The sequence below is a fragment of the Miniopterus natalensis genome, chromosome 3 (genome assembly GCF_054644295.1).
Source record: "Miniopterus natalensis isolate mMinNat1 chromosome 3, mMinNat1.hap1, whole genome shotgun sequence".
Classification (NCBI taxonomy): Eukaryota; Metazoa; Chordata; class Mammalia; order Chiroptera; family Miniopteridae; genus Miniopterus; species Miniopterus natalensis.
Window position 1 is genome coordinate 49,784,310 of NC_142083.1, and position 14,976 is coordinate 49,799,285.

The following is a 14,976-nucleotide window of genomic DNA, read 5'->3' on the forward strand; positions in this document are numbered from 1 at the left end:
TCTGGCTCAGGTTCATGAAGCTGTAGTCAAGAAATACTGGTAAGATCTACAGTCATCTGAAGGTTTGATTGGAGCTACAGATGGCTCACTCACGCAGATGAATTAGTCATAATGTTGTTGCTAGAAGCCTCAGAACTTTCCCACATGGGTTTCTTCATAGGTCTGCTTGAGTATCACCATGATATGGCTTCTGGCTTTCTCCAAATAGTCAGGAAAGCAATAGGAAAGCCACAAAAGTCTCACCATCACTTCCTCCATACTCTACTGACGCAGAGGGCAACCCTACTCAATGTAGGAGCGAGTCTACAAAAAGGTATAATTTAAGAAGCAAAGATCACTGGGGGCCATCTTCAAGTCAGGCTATCACACCTGGAAAAGGCTAATTGCAGGAGGGCAGATATACTGTAGTATATTAATAGAGATGAATAGTAATGGCAGTGAAAGGAATGAACCAGAACTGCACTTTAAAACATAGATGAATTGCCCGGCCAGGCGTGGCTCGGTGGTTGAGCGTGGACCTAGGATCCAGGCGATCGGGGTTCGATTCCTGGTCGGGGCACATGCCCAGTTGCGGGCTCGATCAATGACTCTCTCATCATTGATGTTTCTATCTCTCTCCCTCTCCTTTCCTCTCTCTGAAATCAATAAATATTTTTAAAAAAATAAAATAAATAAATAAATAAATAAATAAATAAATAAATAAATAAATAAAACATAGATGAATTTTCCAAAAGCAATGTTGAATAAATAAATCTCAGAAAACTACATACAGTATAATACTATTTACAAAGAGTTCACAAACAAACTAAAATAATTTATTAGTATCACAATTTAGGTGATGAAACTATAAGAAAAATCAAGAGAAAAACATCAGAATAGTGATTACCTCTGGGAAGGTGAGAGGAGCATGAGATGGGGAGAAACACACAGGTCAATATAAGTTATTGACAGTGTTTTGAGTCTTGGATGAAGCAATGAATTTAGTTGCTTATTATATAATTATGGTTTATAACTTGCATAGGATGGCTGCTTTTGAACTGGTATGTAATAAACATATAATCACACACAGGCCCTGGTTGCATATAATCTTCTTTTATCAACAATGTATTTTTAAATAAATAACAAAGAAAATATTAAAAGAGAACAAATATTATAACTACTTTTAGTATCACTGTGTTTTATAATTTTTAGCGGGGGATTTTTCTCCAAATATAATGTTGAGAGTACAGTTCCATCTATTTAATTAGAAATTTTGAGTCTTGCTGATGAATAAGCCCTAGTGGAGAAAGCAGTATAAGAAAAAATGAAGAACTGGTATTGAGTAAATTTTAGAACAATTATATATCACTAACATATGGTATTACTAAAGTTCAATTGACTCCTTGTCTGTTTTGAAATGGAACTATTATTTTGAATAAAATTTTATTCCCTCAAAATCTTTAGCACCAGCTATTAAAAAAGACAAATTGTAAATGTTTTTAAAAAATCTGTATTAAAAAAGAATAATGCAAAAATCCTAAGTAAATACTAGCAAATTGAATACAACAATACATCAAAAAAGTAATACATCACAATCAAGTGGGATTCATTCCAGGGGGACAAGGATAGTTCAACATATGCAAATCAATCAATGTGATACACCACATTAACAAAAGAAAGGATAAAAATCATATGATCTCATCAATAGACTCAGAAGAAGCGTTTGATAAAACATCCATTTATGATTAAAGCACTCAATAAAATAGGAATAGAAGAAAAGTACCTCAACATAATAAAGGACATATATGATAAACCCTCAGCCAATATTATACTCAATGGGGAAAAACTGAAAGCTTTTCCTCTAAAATCAGAAACAAGACAAAAATGTCCATTCTCATCACTCTTATTCAACATAGTGCTGGAAGTCCTAGCCAGAGCAATAAGGCAAGAGAAAAATAAAAGGCATCCAAATTGGGAAGGAAGAAGTAAAAGTGTCAATTTTTGCAGATGACATAATTCTGTACATGGAAAACTCTAGACTCCACCAAAAAAATATTAGAAACAATAAACAAATACAGTAAAGTTGCAGGATACAAAACCAATGTACAACAATCCACTGCCTTCCTATATACTGACAATGAAACTTCAGAAAAAGAAATGAAAAAAAAAAATTGCAATTGTAACCAAAAGAATAAAATACCTAAGAATCAACTTAACAAAGGACGTGAAAGACCTATATACTGAAAACTACAAAGCATTTTTAAAAGAGATTGAAAAATACAACAAAATGGAAAAATATCCCATGTTCATGGATTGGGAGAATCAACATAGTTAAAACTGTTGATTCTTATATTAACATAGCAATATACAGATTTAATGTAATCCCCATCAAAATACTAATGTCATTTTTTTAAAGAAATAAAACAAAAAAAAATCATCAGGTATGTATGGAACCACAAAGGACCCTGAATAGCTGAAGCAATCCTGTGAAAAAAGAACGAAGCTGGAGGTATCACACTACCTGAGTTCAAATTATACTACAGAGCTATGATAATCAAAACAGCATGGCACTGGCAGGAAAGCAGATACACAGATCAATGGAACAGAATTGAGATCCCATATATAAAACCACATGTGTATGGGCAGATACTTTTCTATGGGACTATATCAAATTAAAAAGCTTCTGCACAGCAAAAGACACCAACGACACAACAAAGAGGCAGCCAAACAAATGGGAGATGATATTTGCAAGCAATAACTCTGACAAAGGTTTAAAATCCAAAAAATATACAGAACTCATAGAACTCAACACCAAATAACCCAATCAAAAAATGGGCAGAGGATCTGAACAGACACCTCTTCCAAGAAAAGATACAAACTGCCAACAGATATAGTTGTTCAATCTCCCTAGCAATTAGGGAAATGCAAATTAAAACTACAATGAGATAGATACCACATTACATCTGTTAGAATGGCTATTATCAACAAGGTAAGTAATAACACTTGTTGGAGAAGTTGTGGAGAAAAAGGAACCCTCATTCACTGCTGGTAGGAATACAGACTGGTACAGCCACTATGGAAAACAATCTGGTAAGTCCTCAAAAAAATTAATAGAACTACCATACGACCCAGCAATCCCCCTGCTGGGTACATACCCGAAAAACTCAAAAACATGTATTTGCAGAGATATGTGCACCCCTATGTTCATTTCAGCATTATTCACAGTGGCGAAGACATGGAGACAACCTAAGTGTGCTTCGATAGAGGACTGGATAAAGATGTGTTACATAGACACAATGGAATACTACTCAGCCATAAGAAAAGACAAAATGCTGCCATTTGTGACAACATGGATGGACCTTGAGTATATTATGCTAAGTGAAATAAGTCAGGCAGAAAAAGCTAAGAACCATATAATTTCACTCATATGTGGAATATAAAACTTAAACTCATGGACACAAACAGCAATGTGGTGGTTGACAGAAGGAAGGGGGTGAGGGGTGAAAAGGGCGTAATATATGGTGACGGTAGATTATTTGACTTTGGGTGGTCGGCACACAGGGCAATATACAGATCTTGTAACATAGAAATCTATACCTGAAACCTATATGATCCTATTAACCAGTGTCACCCCAATAAATTTAATAAAAGAAAAACTAAAAGAAAAAAACAGTATTAAAAAATAATGTCCCAAACATTATAACAAAATATTTTAAAATACAACTACATACTTCTTAAAATGTCAACTGTCATTTATGTTTTTCTTCTTTGCTTTGTACACTGCTATTAGTAAGTAAAACAAGTAAAATCTGCCTTTGAAGATATACAAGTGAATAAAAATTTTAAATGCTGGCATAAGGGGCAGTTATAAGCAACTTGAAAGCAAAAGATGAGAACTTAGAATTCAATTCAGAATAATCTGTACCCTTGGCTACTAAAGGATGAGCTCATCTAGTCACAAAAGAATATTTCCCACACAGGATCATCTGCCAGCCTTTCAACATGACACAGAAATGAGCTTTAACTCTGAGAAAAAAACAAACAAAACTTTCCTTGTTTTCCCAAAATAAGGTGAAAAAAGAAAATGCTGTAACAGCAGCCACTGGAGGGAGGACTTGTTGTTAGAATGAGAATAAAACAAGCATAAAACATTTTATCTGGTGCTTTGTCTGAACATAACATTTTGTTAAACTCATTTCTATTTGTTTAAATGACAAATGCTGAAAATACTGCTTTTTCTGCATGAGTGTTAAACTTCCTTTCACTGAAAAACAGATGTTGTTTCAACCATCCTTTATTGGTACACAAATTAGCAGTAAGAAAAAAAATAAAGCTGCCTGGACTAACAGAGAATTAGCACCAATGCTTAGTCTAAGTGTACTAAGTGTATACTTAAAGCCTATTCTCTATTTTAAATAAGGCTGTATTTTGTTCATCTGAAATATTATCCACAAATTTTGCTGCAAGACCTCAGGCACTACTTAGTCCCTAAGTAACTACCTGAAATCTGACTATATATAAATTGGCAGAGCTTTTATAAACTTGTGACATTGAGGTTAATGTGGATGATGGGTTTTACTTAGTTTTTAATGGAAATATTCATATACTTCAGTATTTGTTGATATAAACATGGCTTTACACACACAAATCCCAAAATAAGGTGCAAGCTTCCAGTGCTCACCTTTTCAGTATCACTAAGCACAGAAATATTATTTAAAGCTAGTTTAAAGATTCAAAACATAAAATTATACACTGGAAGGGCACAGAGATGAGCTCTTCCACAAGTCCAGGTTGTATTTTATAGTGTTTATACACTAAGAAACAGACACCAGGCTTGTGCAAAGTCCTGAAACAACTCTAAAGTAGCAACATCCCTTCCATTTTAAAATGATTCCTTATACAATCAATATTTTAGAGTTGACCTCTGAAACTCAAGAATCCTACTGTGATTCATTCAGTGAAACAATAAAATCGTCTGTCAGTTCTGAATAAGAACCATTCAGAAGAATTACCAACAGATGAAGTATACAGTAAACTCTGAAATAAATTCACTAGAAGAACATAGAAATTTATCTGACAAAATATTCAACTGAATAGGGAACACCTAAACTAAGAAAATGCATTTAAAAAATAAATCAATAACAACAGATATGGAAAGAATATAATTCAGACATTTGTGCCAAAAAAAAATTAACAAAGCTATCAATTAAAACATACTCGTATTTTAAATATAGACTTCCTGTGGAGTAGAAGGATTGCTTCTACTGGCAAAGGAGGTCCAACAGAATTGAGAGATCTTAGGTTCCTAGCTTCATCAGAATCTGTCCATAAGTACCCATCCTAACAGTCAAAGTCCCACTCTTTCCTTCAGGGTTGCAAATTCAAATTTTGCTGTGAGTCAATGACCCACATAATTTGTCTTAAAGAAACAGTACTGCAACTGCAAAACATATAAGTGTTTCTTTTCGGGCAGCAACAGATACAAATTTTGGTACTTGGAAGTGGAGTGTTGCTATACCACAACACTACGTGAGAGTGGCTTTGGAACCAGGCAGGGGGCTCCAAGAAATACTAGAAAAAGCCTGAGACACCCTGAAGAACCTGTTAACAGAAGCCCTGTGGTCTTTGATAAGGCTGTGGGTAAGAACTTGCAAGAAAGTAAAGTAAATGTTATTGGAAACTTGAGGAAGGGGGATCCTTGTTAAGTAATGGCAGAAACATTAGCAACACTGTCCCATGGAGTTTTATGGAAAGTAGAAAATGTATGTAATGAAATGGCTGATCTCAGTAAGGAGATTTCCAATCAGAGTGCTGAATGTGCCACCTGGTTCTTTTTGATGCTTATATTGTAATGTGAGAAGAGAGAAAATAATGAAAAGACTCAAAAACAAGAAAAAAAAGAAAAAGGAAACCAGACTTGCTCTATGAAAGATACAGTCAAGAGAATGAAAAAACAAGCCCCAAACTATTTGCAAAAGACATATCTAATAAAGGTATCTTATCGAAAATATACAAAGAATTCTTAAAAACTCGACAGAAAGAAAACTCAATTAAAAAATGGCAAAAGACATGAATAGACACTACACCAAAGAAGATATACAAATGGCAAATAAGCTTATGCAAAGATGCTCAACATGGTATGTCATTAGAGAATTGTAAATTAAAACAATATTGAGATACCACTAGGATCTATCTCAAAGAAAAGTGTAGGTGTGGCTTTTGTCTAAAAGAATGTAACTCATTAGAGTTCACAGAGCCTGCACAAGATTTATAAAAGATTAATATATCTTTTTACTCAATAGTTAAAAGATTTAATATATTTTAAATAAAGAGAAACCCTATACTGCTTTCCATGGTGGCTGCACCATCTGCATTCCCACCAGCAGAGTACCAGGGTTGCCCTTTGCCCACACCCTCGCCAGCGCTTGTTTGTTGATTTGTTGATGGAGCCATTCTGGCAGGTGTGAGGTGGTGCCTCAGTATAGTTTTAACTTGTATCTCTGTGATGATTAGTGACGTTGAGCATTTTCTCATGTGTCTCTTGGCCATGTGTATGTTCTCTTTGGAGAAGTGTCTACTCAGGTCCTTTGCCCCTTTTTTAATCAGATTGTCTGTCTTCCTTTTGTTGAGTTTTGTCTTGGGTGAGGATTAACAACAGCAAGAATAAAAATAAAGTTCAGGCAAGAACCAACCTATAGAAAAGACCCTTGGCAGGAGTTTAAGGAAGGTCACTGGAGCACAATGAGATTAAAAAAAAAAAAAATCTAATTTATAGGATAGGCAATATAGACTCATAGAAGGAGTCTACACTGAATGCCATACCCCAATCACTGTAGGTATCTAGGAAAATAAAATAGATGCAGTAGAGCCACAGAAAGACAAAAACAAACTGTATCCACGTTAAAGTTTATATAATGCAAGAATCAAAAAATCAAACACCTGCAAGCATCAGAAAGTTAATAGTAAATGCAAGCAGTGAGACCCAGCTTAGACTGCCTCAGTGTGAAGACTGTAACAATTGGAAAACACATGGCTCACTTCAAGGGAAATGCTCTTTGCCTCACTGTTGCTACACAGATTGAAGATTCAGTGTGCTGGAAGTTCAGATTTTTCAGGAAAAAACAAAAAACCTAGATTTTTACATACTTGGAAACTAATTTTAAAACATTGAAGATTGTGCAGGTCTATTTAGCCTGGGGGTCTCCAATTTGCAAATTCTGCTCTGTGCAGAATCATAGGGGGCATAATTATCTAGTATTCTCCCATACAGTTCAGCAACGTCCAAGGCAAAAAAGATATACAGTAATAAAAATAAGACTGCAGTGATCCCAGAATAATAATAGTAACTCCTCAGAAAGTAGAATCAGGTCAAAAATACTTTCCAAAACCAAGCCTACATGACTACTCCCATTTTTGGAACAGCCAAACCATGACTCTCTTATATTGGCACAGGTAATTGACACTTCTTGAAACCAGTTGGCATTTTAAAAAATAAAAATTTTAAATACAGTAATATTTGCCCTGGCCAGGTGGCTCAGTTAGTTGAGCATCAGCCTGTACACCAAAAGGTTGAGGATTCAATTCCCAGTCAGGGAGAATAGGGGAGAGAGCCAATCAATGTTTCTCTCCGCCCCCCTTTCTCTTCCCCCTTTCGGTCTCAAAAAAAAACCCACCACAAAACAAAACAAAACAATAAAAACATATCCTCAGGTGAGGATTAAGAAATTGTGATACATGGTCTGAAAAACTTATAGTAGGACTATATAGACTACACACCTCCCAAAGACTAACTGTTGAACCAGATGGACTGACATACATTACTTGATGTAGTCGGTCTTACTGAGTTTCTCAAGTGACTGACTTCAGAACCACATGTTGAGATGTAGCTGGTGATTTACACTCTCTCATCCTATCCCCCACTCCATTCCAATCTGTGGAGCAAAATTACTTTGTCAGTTTGTCGCTGGGTCCCCTCACCTCTACTGTCAGTTCTGGTGCTTACCATCCACTACTATTACTGATCTTTGCCACTCTCCATCTAGCCACATCCAAATGCTACACTGCTATCCAACATTTCTTTTCTCGGTTTCTTCATTATTTTTGTCTCTTCTGTTTCCTGCTTTTCTCAGCTACCAGACAAAGGGATCTACTTCACAGGCACAGTCCGCCAATCAATCAATACACCCCTTTTCTTCTAATTAAAAAGAAAAAAAATATCAAAGCATGTTAGGATGATCTCTGGCTTTTCTGAAGCATTTTCATCACAATCTGATACTCAAAGGTTCATTCATTGTTGCAAAAGATGCTATAGTTTCTTTTATTTCTAAGTTTGAAGTTATTGCATACACTTGGTCTAGACATTGAAGCTTTTACGATTATAGTATTTTAGGGTTAAAAAAGCAACAGAAGACATAGTGACTGCATTTTTTAACCTTAAAAGATTTACCCAAGCCCTAGCCAGTTTAGCTCAGTGGTTAGAACACTGGATTGTGGATTGAAGGGTCCCAGGTTCAATTCAGGCTAAGGGCATGTACCTTGGTTGCAGGCTAGATCCTTGGCCAGGCACATGAGGAAGGCAACCAATCTCCAAGAATTTCTATTAAAGTTCTTAAAACAAATGGATAGTACTTCAAAGAAGATATATATATGTCCCCAAAACATATGAAAAGATGCTTAACATCACGAATCATTAGGGGAATGCAAATCAAACGTCCAGGAGACACTACTTCGTACCCCTTAGATAAAAAACAGAAATCTTGTCTGGCAAGGATGTGAAGTGTTGGTGAGGAGGGGAGAAATTAAAACCTCTGTGTATTGCTGGAGGAGATATGAAATAATGTAGCCACTCTGGATAACAGTAAGACAATTCCTAAAAAATTAGACACTGAATTACCATATGACCTGGCAATTCCAATTCTGGGTATATACCTATAAGAAATGAAAGCCAATTTTCACAGCCACGTTCATAGCAGCATTATTCATAGTAACCAAAAGGTGGGAGCAACACAAGCATCCACGAACAAATGAATGGATAAACAAAATGTGTAATATGCATACAATGGCATATGATCCAGCCTAAGGATATTTTAACACAGGCTACAGCATGGATAAACCTTGAAGACATTGTGCTAAGTGAAATAAGCCAGCTACAAAAGGACAAATATTGTATGATTCTACTTATATGAGGTACTTAGAATAGAGACAGAAAATTCGAAGAGACAAAAAGTAGATTGGTGGTTGCTGGGGTTGAGGAGAGGGGGGGACTGGGAGTTAATGTTTAAAGAGTACCAATTTTTATTTGACGAAGATGAAAAGTTCTAAAGATGAATGGTAGTGATGGTTGTATATCGTGAATGTACTTAATGCCATTGACATATACCGTTAAAAATAGTTACAATAGTAAATTTATGTTATGTATATTTGACCACAATAAAAAAAATGAATGAAAAGTAAAGTGACATAGAGAAGTACTTGATATTTAGTTATCCATGGCTACTATGCAAACCCAACCTGACTTTAAAACAGTACACGTTATGTACAAGTGAGTAAATGGTGCTTGACTTTGTTAGTGCTAATGTAGAGCATGAAAACATCTTCACATATATAAGAACATCAGGTTCTCCTCATAGAGGTTAGCTTAGGAAAGCTGAGAAAAATAGGCTGTCAATAAATAACATCCCTCATGCACACACCAAATCACTGAATAAATATTTGCTCTCAAGATTTTTGAAACTTAATGCCTCCATGCCTACACTCTTGCTATTCCAAGATATACCAAACATACTCTTGCCTCAAGGCCTTTTGTTAATAACCTAAAACACCTGTCCTCCACTCACCTCATTCAGATCTCTACTCAAAAAAATGTCCCCTTATCAGGGAGGCTGAGTTTGACCACCCTATTTAAAACAGCATCCTCCATCATTCGATCTGCCCTTAATGAGCTTTATTTTTCTTCATAGCTCTTATCACTACTCGATATATAGATATATATATGATTATTATTTTTCTTTCTTCATCTACTATAGTAAGAACCTCGATATAATGGACTAATTCAAATGAGAGGGTGTCCGTTAAAGCTGAAAGTCTATTATATAATAAAGTAGTTTTTCCAGATGTGTATGTTAAAAAATTGACAAATCAGTTTACCCATTTTTACTAATGTAGACACATTCGTGTGATTAAAATTAGTAGGTATGAAAAGTTTAATTTCACAGAAAAGTTTTCTCTATGTATTACTGTAATTTTAAATTTATACTGAATAGGTCTAGTAAATGCATGCATTCGCCAGTCACCACTAGCAAACAAATGCACATGGCTGGGGCATGGCTTTGTGTGCTGGGAACCTGGGCCAGCAGGCACACTTTAAAACTGTTACAGAAAGTCATACCACCTGTCAATAGAACCAATTACCACTCACCATGTGGTGTGATCACGTGCTAATCATTCTCCAAATATTAAGAGTGGTGACTCTTGGATTAAAATATGTATACTATAGTTGTAGATATGTAATATTTATGTCAGCAAAATTACTAGTGTTTTTTCCAACATATGGCCTATTTGCTAAAATCTGTAAAAAGTAACAGCGAATTAATAACATAAAAAACCCCGTTAATTTAATTATAAGCAAATCTTGGTTAAAAGCACTTTAAAATTAACAGGGTGTTAATTTTCACATATTACATATGGACCGGAAATTTTGTCCATTAAATCAAGGTCTGCAAAATAGAGGGTTTACTGTACAATGTAACTGCAGGAGCACAAGGACTTTATTGGCCACGATTGTATTCCCAGAACCTATAACACTACCTGGCACGCTGAAGGTAGCTGATAAATATTTGTTAAATGAATAGACGGATATTCACAGTTTCACACAGCACACTTCCCTCTTGCCTTCGTACCATCTACCAGCCTCGCAGCAGCCACTGCCTCAAAGCCCTCCAGAGCATCCCTGTTAGGCTTCAGCAGTGAAGTGGGACGAACACCTAGTTTGTCAGACAGAAGCCTGGTACCAGCGATGACAGTAAGACCTTAAGCGCTTCAAACAGTGCTGACTCAAGTTTCTAAATAAGCTAAATGGATATAGTATATCTGTCCCTCACAATGCTGGATAAAGAACAAAGCTAAAGAGATTTACCCCTAACACAGCTCTAAGGCAAATGATACTATGTATTTCATAGCAAACATCACATTGCACATATTTTGATAAAAGTTACAAGGAACTTGGTAGTCTGAAAACCACAAAATTTTCCCTTTACAACTTTTCAGAGGATTCGGGGAAATGGACAAATGCAACAAAGTTGGTTTTCAATAAATATAGCCAAAAATTAAGTAACTAATTACTTGGCCCAACAGATATACACCCCGGAGCACTAGAAGAATATGTTAAATCCCTGGACGGAGAGAAACTGACTGCTTCAAAAATATACCTAACTTCATTTCCAAGTCAAAAGTATTCAACTAAGAATTCATCCCAGTTAAATGTCCCACCAGCGTCCATGCATGTTGCAACTTTTGAGAACCTTTTAGAGCCCCACTGTAAATTTCTATCTGTAGTAAATGGCTTTTGGTAAAGCATTGGCAGTTGACAGTTTTTGTAGGAAAATAATCTTTAACCAGAGAACCGCCTGAGAAAGCCGAGGAGGGCCCATTACTCTACGGTCTTTAGGGCGCCCAGAACCCCAAGTCCAGGTGTAAGGAACATCATTTAGGAACACACGTGTCCTGTCCCACCACGGAAGTGGAAATGGCAGGTGGAAACTGCCCATCAGCGGGGTCCAGGACACAGGGCAGGGGTGTCTGCAGGAAAAGCGGCGTATCTCCGGGGAGCCTCCGGCCCTGGGGCCAACAACCCCCCCTGAGAAGGACCAAGCCAGCCCCTTGCTCTGATTACAGCCGGGGCCTGCCCGGGAGCTCACAGCCCAGCAAACCGAGGTCCTACCTGAGCTCTGCCCCCAGCTACAGGGCTGCGGGGGGAGGCGGGAGGAGGCGTGGCCTTCCAGCTCGCCCAGCGAACTCCCTCGTGCGGCGGTAGTGACTTTCTCTCTCGGGATCCGCGCCCCGAACTAGTTCGAGTTGCACTTCCGGGTCCACAACAGCCAGGGACGTCATCGCGCACGCGACGGCGACAAATCCGGAAATAGGCGGGGCGTGGCCCCAGGCCGGGTTCCTGTGGCGCTGGGTGGGCTGGGAGAGGGGCCTGCGGGAGGTAAGCGGCGTCCGGCGGGTTACCTGCGGGCTGTGCGCGCCCCGCGGTCACCCAGCGGAAGGGAGGAACACCCCTTCCTGGGCCACCCCGAGGCCACAGGCTCCAAGCGGAATTTAAATAACAATTCCGGGAGTGTCCCTGCAGCCCACGGCGGACACCGTGCCGTGGTTTATCCACCTTTCCGGATCCATTCAACTCCGGAAAAGTTAGGAGGTAGTTGAGGAGATAAAATTTACCTTTCAAGCATGACTCAGATAAAATAGGAAGTTAAGGATGGGTTCCCTGAACCTGCTCTTTTCCCTGTCCGCTGAACACAGGCATACCTCGGAGACATTGTAGGTTCTGTTCAGGACCACTGCAATAAAGGGAGTCCTAATCTTTTTGTTGGTGGAGGGTCTTGCCTTCAATTTGCAAAAAATAAAACACCTGTGAAACGCAGTAAAACAACTCGCAGTAAAATGAGGCATGCCTGCACTAATAGGATAGATTGGAAACAGCTGTGGGAAGCTAGAGTCGGGGTGCGCGACTACGCCTTTATGGTGAAAATTACCCATGAAAATGCTCTAAATGGCCCACAGAATGCACAATGCACGATCTTTAATTCTTGCGCACTATTGAATGTGAGATCTCATAGCTAGTTTAAGTGTTAGAATGTGGGAAAGGCTTGAGGAGGGGGCGGGAGCAGGGTGGAGGGGGCCAATGGGGGGAAGGGGGACATCCGCAATACTTAAAACAATAAGGATTAAACCTATTTAAAAAAAAAAAAAAAAGAAAGGACAGTTTGTGTAGCTATCTGCACGTTTAAACAATCCTGATAAATCCTAGGGGGCAGCTCTTAGTCTTCATCTTACTTGACCACTCAACAGCATTTGAAACAGCTAAGCACATCCTTGTTTTTGAAACTTCTTTTTTCATTTGACTTTTGTGAAATCACAGTGCTCTTTTGATTCTCCTTTGCTGGAGTCTTCCTGATTTCTAAATGTTAGTGTGCCCCAGATCTCTTCCCTTCTTTATCCAACCTCATTCCCCAGGTGATCTCATCCATTCCCTTCACTGTCTTTTATTTTTTATTTATTTAGTTTTTAAATGTTTTTATTGCTTTCAGAGAGAGAGAGAGAAACATCAATGATGAGAGAGTCATTGATCAGCTGCCTCCTGCACTCCCCTGACTGGGGATGGAGCCCGCAACCCAGGCATGTGCCCTGACCAGGAATCGAACCCGGATCCCCTAGGTCCCAGGTTGATGCTCAACCGCTGAGCCACGCCCAGCTGGGCCCTTCACTGTCTTTTATATGGCATCACTGTGCTGATGGCTTCTAAATATCCATATCCAGCCCTGACTTCTTTGATATCTGTATTCATATATCTGACTTCTTATTCAACATACCTACTAGGATAGATATGCATTTTAACATGCATTTAAAACTCTATATTTTCTACCTCCAAAACTTGTTCTATTGCACATCTTTCCACCTCAGTAAATGGCACATTGATTTTTACAATTGTTCAGGTCATTCTTTGATTTCTCTTTCTCTGACATTCCACATCCAATCTCCAGCAAAATCTGTGGTTCTCTTTTCAAAAGGTAGTCCTCACTGGATGCTATAGTTGTCTCTTACTTTTTCTACATGCTACTATTCTGTGCCTGGCCCTGGCGCAAGTGAGTTCTGAACCCTGAGCCCTTTAAGAGTCATTTTTCATATCACTATAGCCTAGAGGGGACATAAGCCCTGTTGGTCTTCAAAGCTAGATGTTTTGGGGGCTCGTCTCAGATGCAGATCTTAAAAGTTGGGATGCCCAATGTGGAATTCAAATCCTTTGCTCCTCAGAAAGAATCTGCGAGTTTTGAGTTCCCTTCATTGCAGGTGGCAGCTCAAGGGTTAGCATTATTGGCAAGGCACTTGACACACAGAGACTATGAAATAATAAATGTATGTTGTTTTAAGCTGCCAAATACGGTACTATTGTTATACAGCAATAAGGAACTAATACAGACCTTTACTCATGCAAGTAATTATTACAATATTTTTTGGGGAAAAAGGTTTTACAATGTTTTGGATTCTTTGTTTTGAATTCTGGAGAAACAAGGGTTTATTGCTTTACTGGTGATGCTGTTGAAAACATGCCTCAAAGGCAAGGCAGATAGTGGTTTTGTTTGTTTGTTTGTTTTTATCATTATGTAGAATCTGCTGGTCTCATAGTTCCCTATTAAAACCTAAGAGCTTTCAGGCGTCATGTTAGGAATGTTTATTTGTGGAGATTCCACCTATAGCAGTGCTTCTTTTCTAGTTATGGTAAAAACATAACATATAATCTTAACCATTTTTAACTGTATAGTTCAATAGTGCTAAGTATATTCACATTGTTGTGAAACAGATCTCCAGAACTTTTTCATCTTGTTATTGAGAAAATCTATCTATACCCATTAAAATACTTTTTCCCTTACCCAAGTCCCAAGTAACCACCATTTTACTTTCTGTTTCTATGAATTTGCCAACATTAGATACGTTATATAAGTAGAATCATACACTATCTGTCTTCTTCATGACTGTCTTACTTCACTTATAATGTCTTCAAAGTTCATTCATGTAACATGTGACAGGATTTTGTTCCTTTTTAAGTCTTGATGCAGCTTTTTAATATTTTTATTATGAAATATTTCAAGTATAACGAAAACCATAAAAATTCTTAAATATTTTTTGTAGTAAACTACTAATTACAAATGACCTGAAGATCTCTTTGACTCAAAATTTAAGAACTGGAATAATAGGACATTTTGAGTAAGCTCATAC

The 14,976-nt window shown here is 37.7% G+C and overlaps 1 protein-coding gene across 4 annotated transcripts in view; it reads right to left on the bottom strand.

Moving 5' to 3' along the window:
• The window catches only part of ARB2A (ARB2 cotranscriptional regulator A), a 306,630-nt gene extending 294,584 nt beyond the window's left edge, over nucleotides 1–12,046 (bottom strand). Inside the window, exon 1 of one of the 4 annotated variants that reach the window (XM_087815446.1) lies at nucleotides 11,918–12,046. The gene's annotated coding sequence lies outside the window, so the exon portion shown is untranslated. Of the gene's footprint in view, nucleotides 1–10,841; nucleotides 10,939–11,917 lie in introns of those variants that run through there. The other 3 variants (XM_087815443.1, XM_087815445.1, XM_087815444.1) reach the window with 3 other exon arrangements.
• Nucleotides 12,047–14,976: the final 2,930 nt, after the last annotated feature.